Raw genomic sequence first — 15314 nt, 5'->3', positions numbered from 1 at the left:
TCCCTTCCCCTCTAAAATCTGAATTTGTTGTGAATCCTTCCAACACAACAAGCTGCTTCAGGCCACTTGGATGTAGGTGTCTTCCTATTGGCCCTCTCCCGCTCTGAAACATGCCTGTGGACACTAATGATGGAAACCCTGGCATCCTTGGGATGTGTTACTGGCTATTGATGATTCTGCTGCATGACGGTTTACCTTTCTCCCTTTCTCATTATGAAACCCCCAGACCTCCCCGTGAGTCTGGCAGTTGTGGATATTACTAGAGAATAAATGTGTTCTGGCACATAATATGTCCTTAAAATGGCATTTTAAAGAAATGAATGAATATGATTTGAATTTATTACATGATGCAGTAATTATTTAAAGTTTGTGGCATTAAACTTACAAAATAGTGACATAATATTCACGGTAGGAATCTTCTTATTAAATACAATAAGATCTTCATCAGAGACAGTTCCAAAGAAAATTTGCATTTTTTTGTTTTAAAAAAATGAGAGAAAGGCTTAGGTTTTTTTCCTGCACAGTCTCCTATAGTGTTTTCTGTCTAGGGTTGATTGCTCAGATATTAAAATCAGCCACCTCTTTTTGAAACCCACTTCTGACACAAACTCAATGAACTTAACTAGTTCCTTAACCACATTGTAATTTTCTATTACCAGTAAAATGAGCATAATATATGTCTAAGTCATAAGACATTTCTAATGGTTATAGTAAACAATTAATATTAAAGTATGAAGAATTCAGTAAATATGAGTTAATACTTCTTTGTCCTTGAATTTTTCATTTGCTTTCCAGGAAACTACCTTTATCAGTTCTTCTGTCCGCCTTGAGGTCTTCTCTGCTAAGTACTTCTCATTTCCGTATTAGTTAAATATTTGGCATGTCCTTAGGCTCAATTCCCAGACTTGTAAAAATTTCTTCTTGTACCTCCACCTTTGATTATTTCATCCAATCACCTAGCTTTATACAAACACCAAGTTTTTACCTCAAGCCCATAATTCTGTCCTGTTCGCCAGACACATGTGTCAACTATCTACTTGAGATCTTTACTTGAATGTCTGTTAGGCGGTTGAAACATGTCCTAAATCAGTCTCCTGACTTTTTAAAATCCTTAGCCCTTGAAAATTCGTTTTATTTTTATTCATCTCAGCAACTACTAAGACTATTCTTTCAGTTGCCAAGGTTAATAACGTGGGTGCTCTTTTCTCCTCTCTCTTTAAACATGTAATCCCTTGATAAATTCTATGAACTCTAGTAGTAGGGATGAAATTGCTCATCATTGGCTCATGTACCAAGGAGATGGCATTACCATTATTACCTTCTTATACATACAGTTCTTAAAGTCAGTGGACTCTTGGGGCGCCTGGGTGGCGCAGTCGGTTAAGCGTCCGACTTCAGCCAGGTCACGATCTCGCGGTCCGGGAGTTCGAGCCCCGCATCAGGCTCTGGGCTGATGGCTCAGAGCCTGGAGCCTGTTTCCGATTCTGTGTCTCCCTCTCTCTCTGCCCCTCCCCCGTTAATGCTCTGTCTCTCTCTGTTCCAAAAATAAATAAACGTTGAAAAAAAAAATTTCTTAAATAAAAAAAAAAAAAAGTCAGTGGACTCTTGAATACGCCCCAAAAACTTTTCTGGGGATCCATGATTTTAAAACAATGTTCATAGAAATACCAAGACACTAAAAATTTTATTATCTATATAATGTTACCTATATAACATTTTCTTATCTATATAATGATAATAATAACAATAGTACCAAAACTTAGCATAGTGTCTTACACACAGTATACACAATAAATGTTGTTGAATAATGTATTAAAATATTATTAAATGTGTTAAAGCTAATGAAAGAAGTTAGTGGATTACACAGAAAGTTAGATATCATTACATCCAGAACCAGGTTCTTCATAGTAATGCTGATAGTCTCAAAAATAAAACACAGTAGACGCTTAATGGACTGAGCCACCCTGGTGCCCCTATTCCTTTTCCTTGTGAGTATAGAAGGAATACATTTCTGCCCTTCGAGGGTGGGCATGCTGATGTGTTTTGCTTTGTTCTCTGAAATTCGAAAAGGATTTTAAGAGTCTATGTGAGGTTCTCCATGCTCTTCTGGTGCAGCAATTACAGACACACACACTGGGAGGCTTCTGTCATGAGACAGAAGCAGCCAGAGCACGGAGCCTTCACAGGGAGGACAGCGGATGTCATATGCAAGAAATAAATGTTTGCAGCATTTAAACAAAAATAATAAATAAATAAATAAAACGGTAATTTTCTGGAAAATTTGCTTAATGTTGAACTTTTGACAGTTTTATATCTTTTTATAATGTCTTAATTTCTATAGTTTTGCATAAAATCGTGCTCTAATTTCATGGGAGAGGTCAGATACTGGAATTTGAGAATGGAAGAGTGTTCATAGTTTTGATTCTTTGCAGATATGCAAGCAAATTATACGTCAAGAGAATTAGGTAAAATTATAAGCCAGTGGCCATGTTTAAGAAACTATTTTACCATATCCTCTTTAGGATTGTAACTATTATCAAGTTTTTGGTATTTTGATAATCACAGAGGTTTATTATTTGAATTTACAACTTTTCACTCACAGCTATGCTTTAATCGGTTTCTTAGTTTCCATTTGTCTCATTGTTTTCTCTTTTGAGTTTTATTTATCTTTTATATCTGCCAGGTATTCTTACTAGAATCTTACTTGATCTCTAACAATGTCAGATCATGCATGATCTTTCTCATGCCTTTCTCCTCTTCATTTTAATTTTGTTCTTAGAAATTAACCAAAAGTAAGTTTGACGTTGGATTTTATGTGAAAACAATACTGTTGATGGTTAAATAAGACAATGGTAAAACAATTTACTACTAGCTACAGTTGTTAAATAATTCTACCCTTCTCTGTTTTTGCTTGCAGCTAGATTTGTAACCTTTCCTGTGTCTAGGTATTCTTAGACAATGGGAAATGGGGACACAATATTTACCCGGCTCCTACCATGTAAAATCCCCAAGTCTTTAGAATGTGCTGTGACTGCATTAGGAACCATGACAACTACCAAAGCCCAACAAAATAGAAGAACTTCAAGATAATATTTGACTTCAATTTTAATGGATAGGGAGGAGTTTGTTGGGGTGAAAAGGAAGGAAAAGAAACACCACATTAAGGTCAAGAGAATAGTTTGGGAGAAGGAGAAGATACGTGGAAGAGAAGGTATTTGTGGTGCAGCTAGTTATCTGCTGTGATGGGAAAGGAGGATCGGAGATCAATCAGTGGCACCTGACTTAAGGAAGCTTATATTCCAGACTAGGGAGGTTAGGCTTCATTCTGTGTGAGGCTGGGGATTTGGTAAAGATTTTTCTGTACAATTAAAGTTGTGGTTTGAAGGAGCCCGTGCAGTTTTAGCAGCCCACTAGGTAATCTTATCCACTAAATCTTCCCAACTCCTGCCTCTCTCTTTTGTTCTTATTTTCTTGTTAGACACCTATGTGGTCAATGTTGGCCTCTGTGTGATTGTGAATGGTACTTTGGTAGTCTCACATCAGGATCATGAACGTTCTCATTTCTTCCTCTTCTTTGTTTTCATTTTGTTCTTTCAACATGAACAAAAGTTCATGTAATTTTTGACATTTGAATCTACTATGAAAACAACATTAAAAATGTCTAAACAAGCAAGTAATACTATAGCTTAATTAGCTTCTCTGAGGTTGATTATTATAAAGAGACAAGGAAATAGCAAACTTATATTTGTGAAGAACAGGAAGAAATCCAAGTTTACTAAAATTTTTGTCAGATAATTTTCTGCCAACTTTTGTAAGCCTTTGCTCATTTAATAATAACTTCAGTGGATATTTTAAAAATATATTAGTATTTAACATTAACATTGAGCTATTCAATTCTAAATTAGTTTACTTCTTAGAGAAATGAAAATATAAGGTAAAGGAACCAGAAGTCATGTTTCTCCTAGAAAAGCATAATTTCTGGAGGGATCTCACCTCTTAAAATTTATATCTGTGATTGTTTATTCATTGAGGAAGAAACGACACAAATAAACACCAATATAGTGCTCCTCCTGCTAACAAATTGTGTGGAATGTTTATCTCTTGAATAAAAGCATAATGGAACAATAGGATTGCAGGATTCTTCTAATTTACCAAGTCAGTAAAAATTACTCGTTTGGCTTGTAATTGTGCCTGTATCTTTGTGAAAAGGTGGGGAACATTAAGCAATGACAAGTTAACTATTTTACTTGTAATGATTTATATATATCATTGATATGACAATATTTTAAGTTGTTAGTTTTTCACCTAAACTGTGTAAAAAGTCTAAACCATCCATTATTTTATAGCTTCATTTTTGTTCTTATGCTGCCAAAACATTGGGCAATTTATTTAATTCTACAAATTGATATTGTAAAGGTAATTCACACAAAAAACTGATTAGTATTATAATAGAGCAATAATGAAAGAGGTAATTGTGGGACACCTGGGTGGCTCAGTCGGTTGAGCATCCAACTCTTGATTTCAGTTCAGGTCATGATCTCATGGTTTGTGGGTTCAAACCCTGTGTAGAGGAGGGACAGAGAGAGAGAGAATTCCAAGCAGACTCTGCACCGACACAGGGCTGCCTCAGATAATTCTACTTAAAATTTCAGTCAACATTAAATATTATTCCTGGACAGTAAATGATAGAGACTCGTATATTTGAAATATTCCTTCTTGATGCCTTCTTTAAAAAAGCATAGATTTTCACTTTTAATCTATACATATTATGTAATATAATTAAGTTGTTTACAAGCTTTAAGACTGGTCAAATACAAGAGCTATGTTAATTTTTTTAAATTTATTTAGTTTTAAGTACTTTATTCATTTTAAGTGGATTATAATGTTCCCAACTTAAGTTAAAATACAAAGCCAAAAAATTCCCTTTATTACCTGTGATCACACAGATTAATACAAAATCATTTTCACTTACATTTAAGATACACTTGACAGAGATTAAGACTGCATCCAGATGAAACTCATAACAAAAAATGCATAACAGTCCTTACAAACAGTATTATGTTTTTACTTACGTATACTAGCACAATCAGTTATATAAATGGAGATTCCATGCCTTGATTTAATGGCATTATTGATTGTAAATAAATAATAGTGTCCTTTTCTAAAACTTAATTTGAGTTTCCTTTTAAGACAATTCTAACAGACAACATTATGAATAAAATATAGATACTAATAAATTTGTTGGTATGAATCTTCAGCAGAAAATGAAGTATGGATCAAGCTAGAAAATACAATCACATTTAGCTTAGCAGTGATGTGACTACTGTGAATACAAGGCACTTTTTTGAATACCACTTATCTTTCAACACAGAAGTAAACAAAGGGGCCAGAATAAGAACTTACAGCTAGAAGGAAGTTAGATATCATCTTTTAGTCTTCAGTGCATGAGATGGAGAAATTGAGGCCTAAAGTCATACAAACAGTTAAAATCAAATCTATTTATAATAATCAAATTCCCTGACTCTAACCTCGTATGTTTATACCATAAAAAATTGATTCATCTAACATAGTGCCATACATTCCTATAAAATTATGTAACAGTAAATATATATTATGCATAATGATGCATATAGGCAAATCTTATATATATATATTTGTGTATTAGCAATATACATACTAGCATATAGAATACAATAGCTTTTATAATTAAGGAAAAGCCTCAAAATTGGAAACAAGAAGAGAAGTCCTTATTTTTATATTGTTAGATTTGGAAATATAATTTATATTTAACACACATAATGTGAAGATGTATATATGTGTATTTGTATTTAAGTACACACATATACATATACATATACATATACATATACATATATATTTATATTTATATATACATACACATCTCTTGAATGATCATCATCATTCATCATCATGGACAGAGATAGTATGATGAGATAGGAATACAGAGATGGGAAACAAAGCACTTTAAGTAAAATTCTTTTTACGTATTGGGTGGCTGTCTTTGGAAAATTGGTTAATATCCCTGAATCCATTTTGCTTTCTTTTCTGTAAAATGGGGATAATGAAACCAAATTTGCTGGTTGTAGAGAAGGTTAGAGATAATGCATATAATGTGGTCAGCAGTATCATTTCATGTTGTTCAATTTGTACTGTGACACACATCAGAACATTGAGGCCAGTGAACTCTTTGTTTATCTCTCAGTACAGTATTTCTGATGTGCTAACATGATTTAAATCTGGCAGAGATGATAATGCTGATTACTTGGATATATAGTTACCAGGAGTGGAATTATTATGTTAGTATAAATGAAATGATCCTTGGGAATCAAATCATTAGTTGTGATTTAATGTCCACTAATCTTTGTTCTATGTGGCTAATTGTGATCTGAATTGTTATCAGAAAAGGTAAAACATGCATTTTGCAATGAGAGAGACTTGGTTTAAAGCCCTGAATTAGCCTCTTAATAGCTACATAAACAACCTATTTACATCTCCACATTTGTGTCCAAAAAGTATAATTATAATAAAACTTTACCAGAAAAGTTACTGTGAGAATTAAATGAAAGAGTGCATTTAAAAAGCTTATTACAATGCTTGTTATAGAAAACTCAATAAATGTTAACATATTATAGTCATTACCATTGTTACTACTGATGTTGTGGCACTTTTTATCTCTTTTAAGAAACAATCTTTGCACAATTATAGAAGTGTAAAAGTTATGGTGACAGGGAAGACAACAATGCTTTTGGAGGAAGATATATATAACCAGTGATCCATTGGTATTAAAATGGGAAGACAATACATGGAATCACTTATTTTAAGGGTCATCACATTTTGATTAGTTAGGATACTTTCAAAGTCTAAGCCATCCATTATTTTATAGCTTCATTTTTTTCTCATGCTGCCAAAACATTGGGCAATTTATTTATTCTACAAATTGACATTGTAAAGATAATTCACACACAAAAAACTGATAAGTATTACAGAGCAATAATGAAAGAGATAATTGTGGGACACCTGGGTGGCTCAGTCGGTTGAGCATCCAACTCTTGATTTCAGCTCAGGTCATGACCTTGTGGTTCGTGGGTTCGAGCCCTGTGTTGGTGCAGAGCCTGTTTGGGATTCTTTCTCTCTCTCACTCTGTCTCTTTCTCTGCTCCTCCCCTACTTATGCTCTCTCTCTCTCTCAAGAAAAATAAATAATCTTTTTAAAGAGGTGATTGTAATAAAAGAAAAGGAAGGGTTAATTCATGCACTTGGAAAACATACTTGTGAAACTTTTTTCCTAAGTCATAAAGTCTAAAAAAATTATGAAAATAACTCAATAAATAGATGCACAAGATTTATTGAAGAAAAACATGATATCTCATGATAGATCAGCATCCTTGACATTAATGAAGATTGATATTATCATTAATGACAACAGTTACAGATTTCTACTCTCCATTAATCTTTGTATACCTATCTATCATCAATGTGTCCTTCTGTCTATCTGTCTATCATGTATCTACTTTACTGTCAAAGAACACTGTGATTGCACTCTGTTCCTAAATCATTATGAAAATTACATATCTTTATATGACACAGTATAGATAATGATCAATGAATTGATCAATATAAGCATATTTGAAATATGAAAAAATATATTGTGATTTTTTTAACCTTATAATAGTATGTTTAAAAATTTAAAAAGACATGAGTGGTAAAATATGCAGTTCTAATTTCATTTTCATATCATCTCAGCTGTCATCATTATAACAGAACTTCAAATAAGGATATACTTGAAAAGACTTTCTTGAATAATTGAAACATATTGTCATAGTCTTTTAGCTTATTGCAGAAGTATATACTTCTAATACATTACTCTCCTGATACTTATTGATTGGAATAGAGTGAGACATCTGTTGATTTTGAGTCTTATTCTGCTCAGTTCCAAGGCTCTTTAAAACTGTCCCTTAGTGTTTATTCTTCTGTGTCTTGTGATTTTGGCTTATGGCCATTTACTAAAAAAGGGTAGGGAGAGCTGTGATAACTTCAGCTTCAGGATCTCCTTCTGAATATTGTCTAAAAGAGGGTCCATCTCTAAAGTCTTGAACTTATCCTTTCTTTACTTTGCTAGACTGGGTTTGAGTGCAGTCTCTTTGGAAGAATGATTGAGGGTAGTTTTCAAAAGATCTTGTTTCACAGTACAGATGTTCTATCTTTCTTGCTTCCTCCCTTTATTCCTCCCGCCTCCCTCCTTCCTTCCCTCCTTCCCTCCCTCCCTCCTTCCTTCCTTCCTTCCTTCCTTCCTTCCTTCCTTCCTTTCCCTTTTCTCCTCTCTTCTTTTCTTTCTCTTTCCCCTTCCTTCCTTCCTTCCTTCCTTCCTTCCTTCCTTCCTTCCTTCCTTTCAATTTGAGATGTTTTATGTCACTGTCAATCTTTTCTATTTGTTATTCCAATTCTTCTTTATTTTCCCAAGATTGTATTACTAACCTATGCACCTGTTGATATGGACCAGGAGTACTCAGTTATATGCTGTTAGAACTATTTTAAATTTCTCTGTATTTTTCTCTTCTGACTAGTCTTTGAAAAGTCTTAGATATTTATGGACATACCTCTGATATATTGTGGGTTTGATTACACACCATTGCAATAAAGCAAATATTGCAATAAAGCAAGTCAAATTAATTTTTTGGTTTCCCAGTGCACATAAAAGTTTAAAATATACTGTAGTCTATTAACTGTGCAATAGTATTAAGTCCAAGAGAATGTACATACCTTTTTTTTAAAAAATACTTTATTGCTTAAAAAAATGCTAACCACCAGCTGAACTTTCAGTGAGTTGTAATCTTTTTGCTGGTGGAGGGTCTTGCCTTGATGTTGTTGGTTGCTGACTGATCAGGGTGGTGTTTGCTGAAGGTTGAGATGACTGTGGCAATTCCTTAAAATAAGACAAAATGAAATTTGTCACACTGATTGACTCTTGCTTTCATAAACAGTTTCTCTATAGCATGTGATGCTGTTTGATAGTAGAGCTTCACAAAACGTTTCAAAATTGGAGTCTCTCAAACTCTGCTGCTACTTTATCAATCAAGTTTATGCAATATTCTAAATCCTTTGTTGTCATTTAACAATCTTCATAGCATCTTCATTTGGAGTAAATTCTATCTTAAGAACTTCCTATCCATGTTGATATTTTTACATTGTCCCATGAATTATGAATGATCTTAACGGCATCTACCATCATGAGTCCTTTCCAGAAGGTTTTCAATTTTCTTTGCCCAGAGCCATTAGGGGAATCTTTATCTATGGCAGCTATAGCCTTACAAAATGTACTTGTTAAATAATATTTGAAAGCTCAAATGACTCTTTGATCCATAGGCTAAGGAATGGATGTTATGTTAGCAGACATGAAAAAAGCATGAATCTCATTGTACATCTCCATCAGAGCTCTTGGGTGACCAGGTGCATTGTCAAAGAGCAGTCATATTTTGAAAGGAATCTTTTTTTTTCCTGAGCATTAGTTCTCAACAGTGAACTTAAAATATTTAGTAAGCTATGTTGTATACAGATATGCTGTCATCTTTGTTGTTCCTTTTATAGAGTACAGGCAGAGTAGATTTTGCATAACTATTAAGGGTCCTGGGATTTTGAGAATGATAAATAAACATTGGTTTTCACCTTTGAGTCACCAGCTTCATTAGCCCCTGATGGGAGTGTTGCCTGTCATTTGGAACTTTGAAGCCAGACAGTGACTTCTCTCTGGCTATGAAGGTTCTAAATGGTATCTTCTTCCAGTAGAAGGTTATTTAATGTACATTGAAAATTTGTTGTTTAGTAGCCAGCTTCATTAATTATCTTAGTTAAATCTTCTGGATAACTTGATGCAGCCTCTACATGAACACTTGCTGGTTCACCTTGCATTTTCCTATATGGTGATAGCTTCTTTCCTTAAATTTCATGAACCAACCTCTGCTAGCTTCCAACTTTTCTTCTACAGCTTCCTTACTTCTCTCTGTCTTCATAAAATTGGAAGAGTTAGAACCCTGTTCTGGATTAGGTTTTGTCCTAAGGGAATGTTGTGGCTGATTTGATCTTCTCTCCAGCCTGCTAAAACTTTTTCCGTAGTAGTAATAAAACTGTTTGCTTTGTTATCATTCGTCTTTTCACTAGAGTGGCACTTCATATTTCTTCAAGAACTTTTAGTTTGCATGCACAAGTTGGCTAACTGTTTGGCACACGATGCCTAACTTTTGGCCTATCGTGGCTTCCAACATGTCTTTCTCACTAAGCTTGATTATTTGTAGCTTTTTATTTAAAATGAGAGATGTGCCATTCTTCCTTTCACTTGAACTTTCACAGGCCAGAGTAGGTTATTAATTGGCCTAATTTCACTACTTTTGTGTCTCAAGGAAAAGGAAGGCCCGAGGAGAGGGAGAGAGATGGGGGAGTGACCAGTTGGTGGAGCAGCCAGATCTCACACATTTATTAAGTTCACTTTCTTGTACGGATGTGGTTTGTGGGGCCCCAAAATTATTACAATTATAACATCCAAGATCACTGAGCACAGAGCACCATAATGTAGTAATAATGAAAAAACTTAAAATAATGGGGCGCCTGGGTGGCGCAGTCGGTTAAGCGTCCGACTTCAGCCAGGTCACGATCTTGCGGTCCGTGAGTTCGAGCCCCGCGTCGGGCTCTGGGCTGATGGCTCAGAGCCTGGAGCCTGTTTCCGATTCTGTGTCTCCCTCTCTCTCTGACCCTCCCCCGTTCATGCTCTGTCTCTCTCTGTCCCAAAAATAAATAAACGTTGAAAAAAAAATATTGTGAGAATTACCAAAACGTAACATAGAGATGCAAAGTGCACAAATGCCGTTGACAAATGGTGCCAATAGACTTGCATGACCCAGGGTTGCTGCAAACCTTCAATTTGTAAAAGTCACAGTTTCTGTGAAGCACAATAAAATGAGGTATGCCTGTACTCTTCGTTTGTACTGAGAACAGGGCTTAAAGTTTAAGTCCCTTAAAACAAGGGACTTGACCTATTCTCAAGGAGCTTTAACTTTAAGAGGCAATTTAGCTTTGAGGGTTTTCTTCTGGCTGGAGGAAAAGGGCAGTAAGTCAGGAAAAATAACAACAAAAGATAGTAATGCAGCATAGGAGGAAGGAAGAATAGGATAAAGGCTGTCAGGTTCAAGTTATGGTTTGAAGGATCTAAAAGAGTTTAAAATTTTTCACTTTAGCCAAGGAGTCCTTTAAGAGGGTAATTTTGGAATCTGAGTTTCTTTTGGAGACTTCCTCAAACCAGAAAAACAAAACACAAACAAAACCCCAAATGGTTGAATATTTAGGACTTTGCTCTCTTTTTGTTATAAGGCCTTTTTTATAAAGGCAATTTTATTTATACTACAAATTGTTCAAATTCACCTATATTATTACCTAAGCTCTGGCTAAGATAACAAACTACCACATATTGGGTAGTTTAAACAACAGAAATTTATTTTCTCACTGTTCTGGGGGCTAGTGTTCCAAGATCAAGGTGGCAGTGTGGCAGTTTTTGGTGAGAACCCTCTTCCTGGCTTGTAGACAATTATGTTCAGTGAGAAAGGGAGTGAGGGAGAAAGAAGGGAGAGCAACAGGGAGAAAGACAGGGAGAGGGAGAGAGGGAGAAAGGGAGCGAGAGACCTGGTGTCTCTTCTTATAAGAGCGCTAATGACATCTATAAGGGCACTCATCCCACACTCATGACCTCATCTGAACTTAATTATCTCTCAGAGGCTCCATCTCCAAATGCAATCACAAAGAGGGTTAGAGCTTTAACATATGAATTGGGGAGTGGGGGCACAATTATTCAGTCCATAGCAATGATCTATGTCAATATTATTCCATTTAGAAAGGTAGCACTCAAGTTAGACTTATTGTGTGACTACATTTAAGAGACCTGTGAGAATCTGGCAATAGTTGGTCCAGGGACTTTTTTGTACCTTGTATCTATACTCTGGAACATAATATTTGGCTGTGTCTAATAGCAGACACAAGAAATCTTTAATCTCTGATGGATGAATGTTGGGAAATTAGACATTTGGGGAACTAAACTGTCATGGACAAAACAAGATGAGCCAAGGAAAGTTCTCGTATGTTTCTGATAGGTGCCACAGCAAAGTCTGCCCTATTCAGCTGTTGATTAAACAAGATATTTTATTTGTTAGTTCTTTGGGCTGACTCAAATGTCAGTCCTGTTGAACTTATGTCTGTCCTCTGCCTTATGTATTAACCTTTATATACTCACAAAAGAAAAACATGAGAGCAGTCAGGAAGACTAGCCATATTTTTAGTAACAAGACAGATTTCCACCAAGTATAAATTTTTAAATCTGATCAGATAATCAAAAGATCCCTAAAAGCCAAGATCAGTCTCTGACAAAATTTAGTACTACGGTCAGAGAGAGCATTCTTCATGCTTTAATAATGTCTAGCTGCCATTTGTTCTTTTTCAGCATGACAAAGAAAGGAGAAGATAAGTGAGGGTGAAGCCAAAGTGTAGCCGTTTGAAACATTGACCCTGGGCTACTTCTATAAGAATTTTACAAAGATGGCATTTTTTCTCATAGCTATTTTAGGGTTTTGCCAACTTATCAAAAAAGTCACATCTATCAAATTCCTTTAACATCTTTATCATCCATTATTTAATAAGGACTCTAATTTTTGCTTCTGTTTGCTAATATTTGTACTCCCAATAGTTAATGACAAAGCTGCTCTTACTGTGATATCATATTCTATGGTAGCATATTGGGTCAGTATTATTAATGACATTTTCTGATAGTGTATTCATGTTTTATTTTATGCTATCACAAATATAGCATTGATGGTCTAAGAAAGAAATATATCAGAATATATATTTGAATACTGAAAACTTATATTTTATATAAACATACTATTTGAAAATTACCCTTATCAAAAGGATGAAAAATTACTCACGTATCTGTACAAATTGTTTCTCATGCCAAAAGATTTGACTATTAACCAGTTATACTAAAGAGCTTTAAAAAAAGTGACACTTCCTTTAGGCAGAGATCAATACCCTTTCAGAAATGATGTCCCAATGAACACCTAAAAGAAAGTTTGTGATGGCAGTGATTATCCCAAGATCTTGTGGACTGAGAATTTTCATTACACCCTGGAATATGCTTGTGTCTTATTTAGGTGTACATAATTTATGGATACTCCAGTGATGTCAAATGTAGACATGACTTCCATTCGTCCAAAAAGGCTAATGGGACTTGAGGTTAATGTTGTTACAAAGAAAATGATTCTTCAGAACTAAGTGATTTGTTAGTAAACTAGGAAAAGTTTGATCCTTTCATGTAGCTAACCCTTTAGGGAGAGACCTAGAGGAAATTAAGAGAAGTTTCATATTGCTGTGGTTGTTTCCCTCCTCTTCCATCTTAAAAGGCCTGGGGCTCTTTACGGGAATTTTGGGCTGTTACAGTAACTTGTCATATTTGGTTGAAAGAACAGAATGTTGCTCTTTATCTTGACTTATTTGACTATGTGTTTCTAGAGCCTTTTATTTTACTCATTGGAATAGCAGAATACAGTTGATCCTTGAAAACACAAGGGTTAGGGGCACTGAAGTTGAAAATCTGAATATAACTTTTAACTACCCCAAAACTTAACTACTAATAGCATCTCTTGACTGGAAGTGTTACCAATAACATAATTATACAGTCAATTAACACATGTTTTGTATATGTGTTATACATTGTATTTTTACAATAAAGTAAGCTAGAGCAAACAAAATATTATTATGCAAATCATAAGAGAAAATACATTTCCAGTATTATACTGTATTTATTGGAAAAATCTACATATAGGTGGGCCTGTTCATTTTAACCTGTATGATTCAAGGGTCAACTGTATATTATTCAAGATTTGTTCCTATGAAAATTTAGCATTTGTTTATGAATTAAGAACTTTGATCCTACTGGATGAAATACCAATAATTTCACTTGATATTCATGGCTTTGTGTAATTGGCCCCTATGCAATTTTTACTTACGTGGTTTTCACCAGCCCAATAGACTGTAACTATGCTAATTTCTTCAAAGGCCATCTTTATTCTGATTTCTATATTTTTACTAAGTTGGATTGTCTACCTCCTTTTCATCTAACTAAACCATACTCAAATTAGTTGATAGTGTTGCTTTTTCTTCTAAGTGGAAATTTAGATGTAGAACAAACAAATTCCTAAAATTAAACAATTGCTCATATGAAGAAGACTAGAAGAAGGCAAAGGGAAGACTTTTTCAGATTCAGAATCTGTCCTAATGATAGCAAGAGGTGAGCAACCTAAAACCGTCAACTTCAATATATTTGAGTTATTTGGCTTGAATCATTCGTTGAAATTATATACCTTACACTTTTCTTTGTGATTTGTAATTCATATGTAAAATTCTGAAGAGTGGGTTTTTTTCTAGAGAGGTAATTGAATAATTTATTTAACTTCTTAAAAGTGAGGATGAACATTATGTAGATTATATTATCCTCATACTTTTGCAAAGTGAAGCCCATTAAATAGCCGTCAGTACCACAGAACTAAAGACTAATCAATTATGTCTCATAACCTGGGAGAGATTCTTCATATATCTAATGTAATTTTTTCAACAAAGATTAATAATTCATATGATACTTGTTCTTTTATTCTGAGCAGCCAAAAAGGTGTTATAAAAGAGGAACAGAGAAAAGGGAGAGGGAGAGAGGAAGGGGAGAGGGGGAGGAAAGGGGAAAAGGAGCAATAAGTCTGTGGATGAAGAGAGAGGGAGATATGATAATATTGACTATATTATGTTTGAAGTAGAAAGAGATATATAAGGAAAGAATAGAAAGATATAGCTATTAGAAAAAAAAAATTCCACTGGGGCACTTGGGCGGCCAGTTGGTTAAGCATCCGATTTCAGCTCAGGTCATGATCTTGCATTTTGTGAGTTTTAGAGCTACATCAGGCTCTCTGCTGACAGTACAGAGCCTGCTTCAGATCTTCTGTCACCCTTTCTCTCTGCCCTCCCCCTCTCTCTTAAACAAAATAAAGTTTAAGAGAAAAAAAAAAAGCCCGTTTATTCAATAACAAGTTGATGAGATTATATGTGTAATAGTTGATACTCCTCAACCTTGTCAGAAATTAAGGACCAAAAGATGTAAGAGAGAATTTATTGAGATCTTTCTGAAGGGGAAATGGAAGGGAAAAGGAAAGTGAAGGGGAAGGAGAAGGGAGGGAAAGAAAAGGGAGGGAAAAAAGAAGGAAAGATAAAAAGAAA

At 34.7% G+C, this 15314-nt stretch overlaps 1 protein-coding gene across 2 annotated transcripts in view; it reads left to right on the top strand.

Annotated features, from left to right (window-relative positions):
• Nucleotides 1-15314, top strand: part of CCSER1 (coiled-coil serine rich protein 1) — a 1313272-nt gene that overhangs the window by 264599 nt on the left and 1033359 nt on the right. The gene's annotated exons all lie outside the window — the stretch shown is intronic.

Source organism: Prionailurus bengalensis, chromosome B1 (genome assembly GCF_016509475.1).
Source record: "Prionailurus bengalensis isolate Pbe53 chromosome B1, Fcat_Pben_1.1_paternal_pri, whole genome shotgun sequence".
Classification (NCBI taxonomy): Eukaryota; Metazoa; Chordata; class Mammalia; order Carnivora; family Felidae; genus Prionailurus; species Prionailurus bengalensis.
Note: the sequence above shows the minus strand (reverse complement) of the source record. Positions and strands in the feature narration are given on the sequence as shown.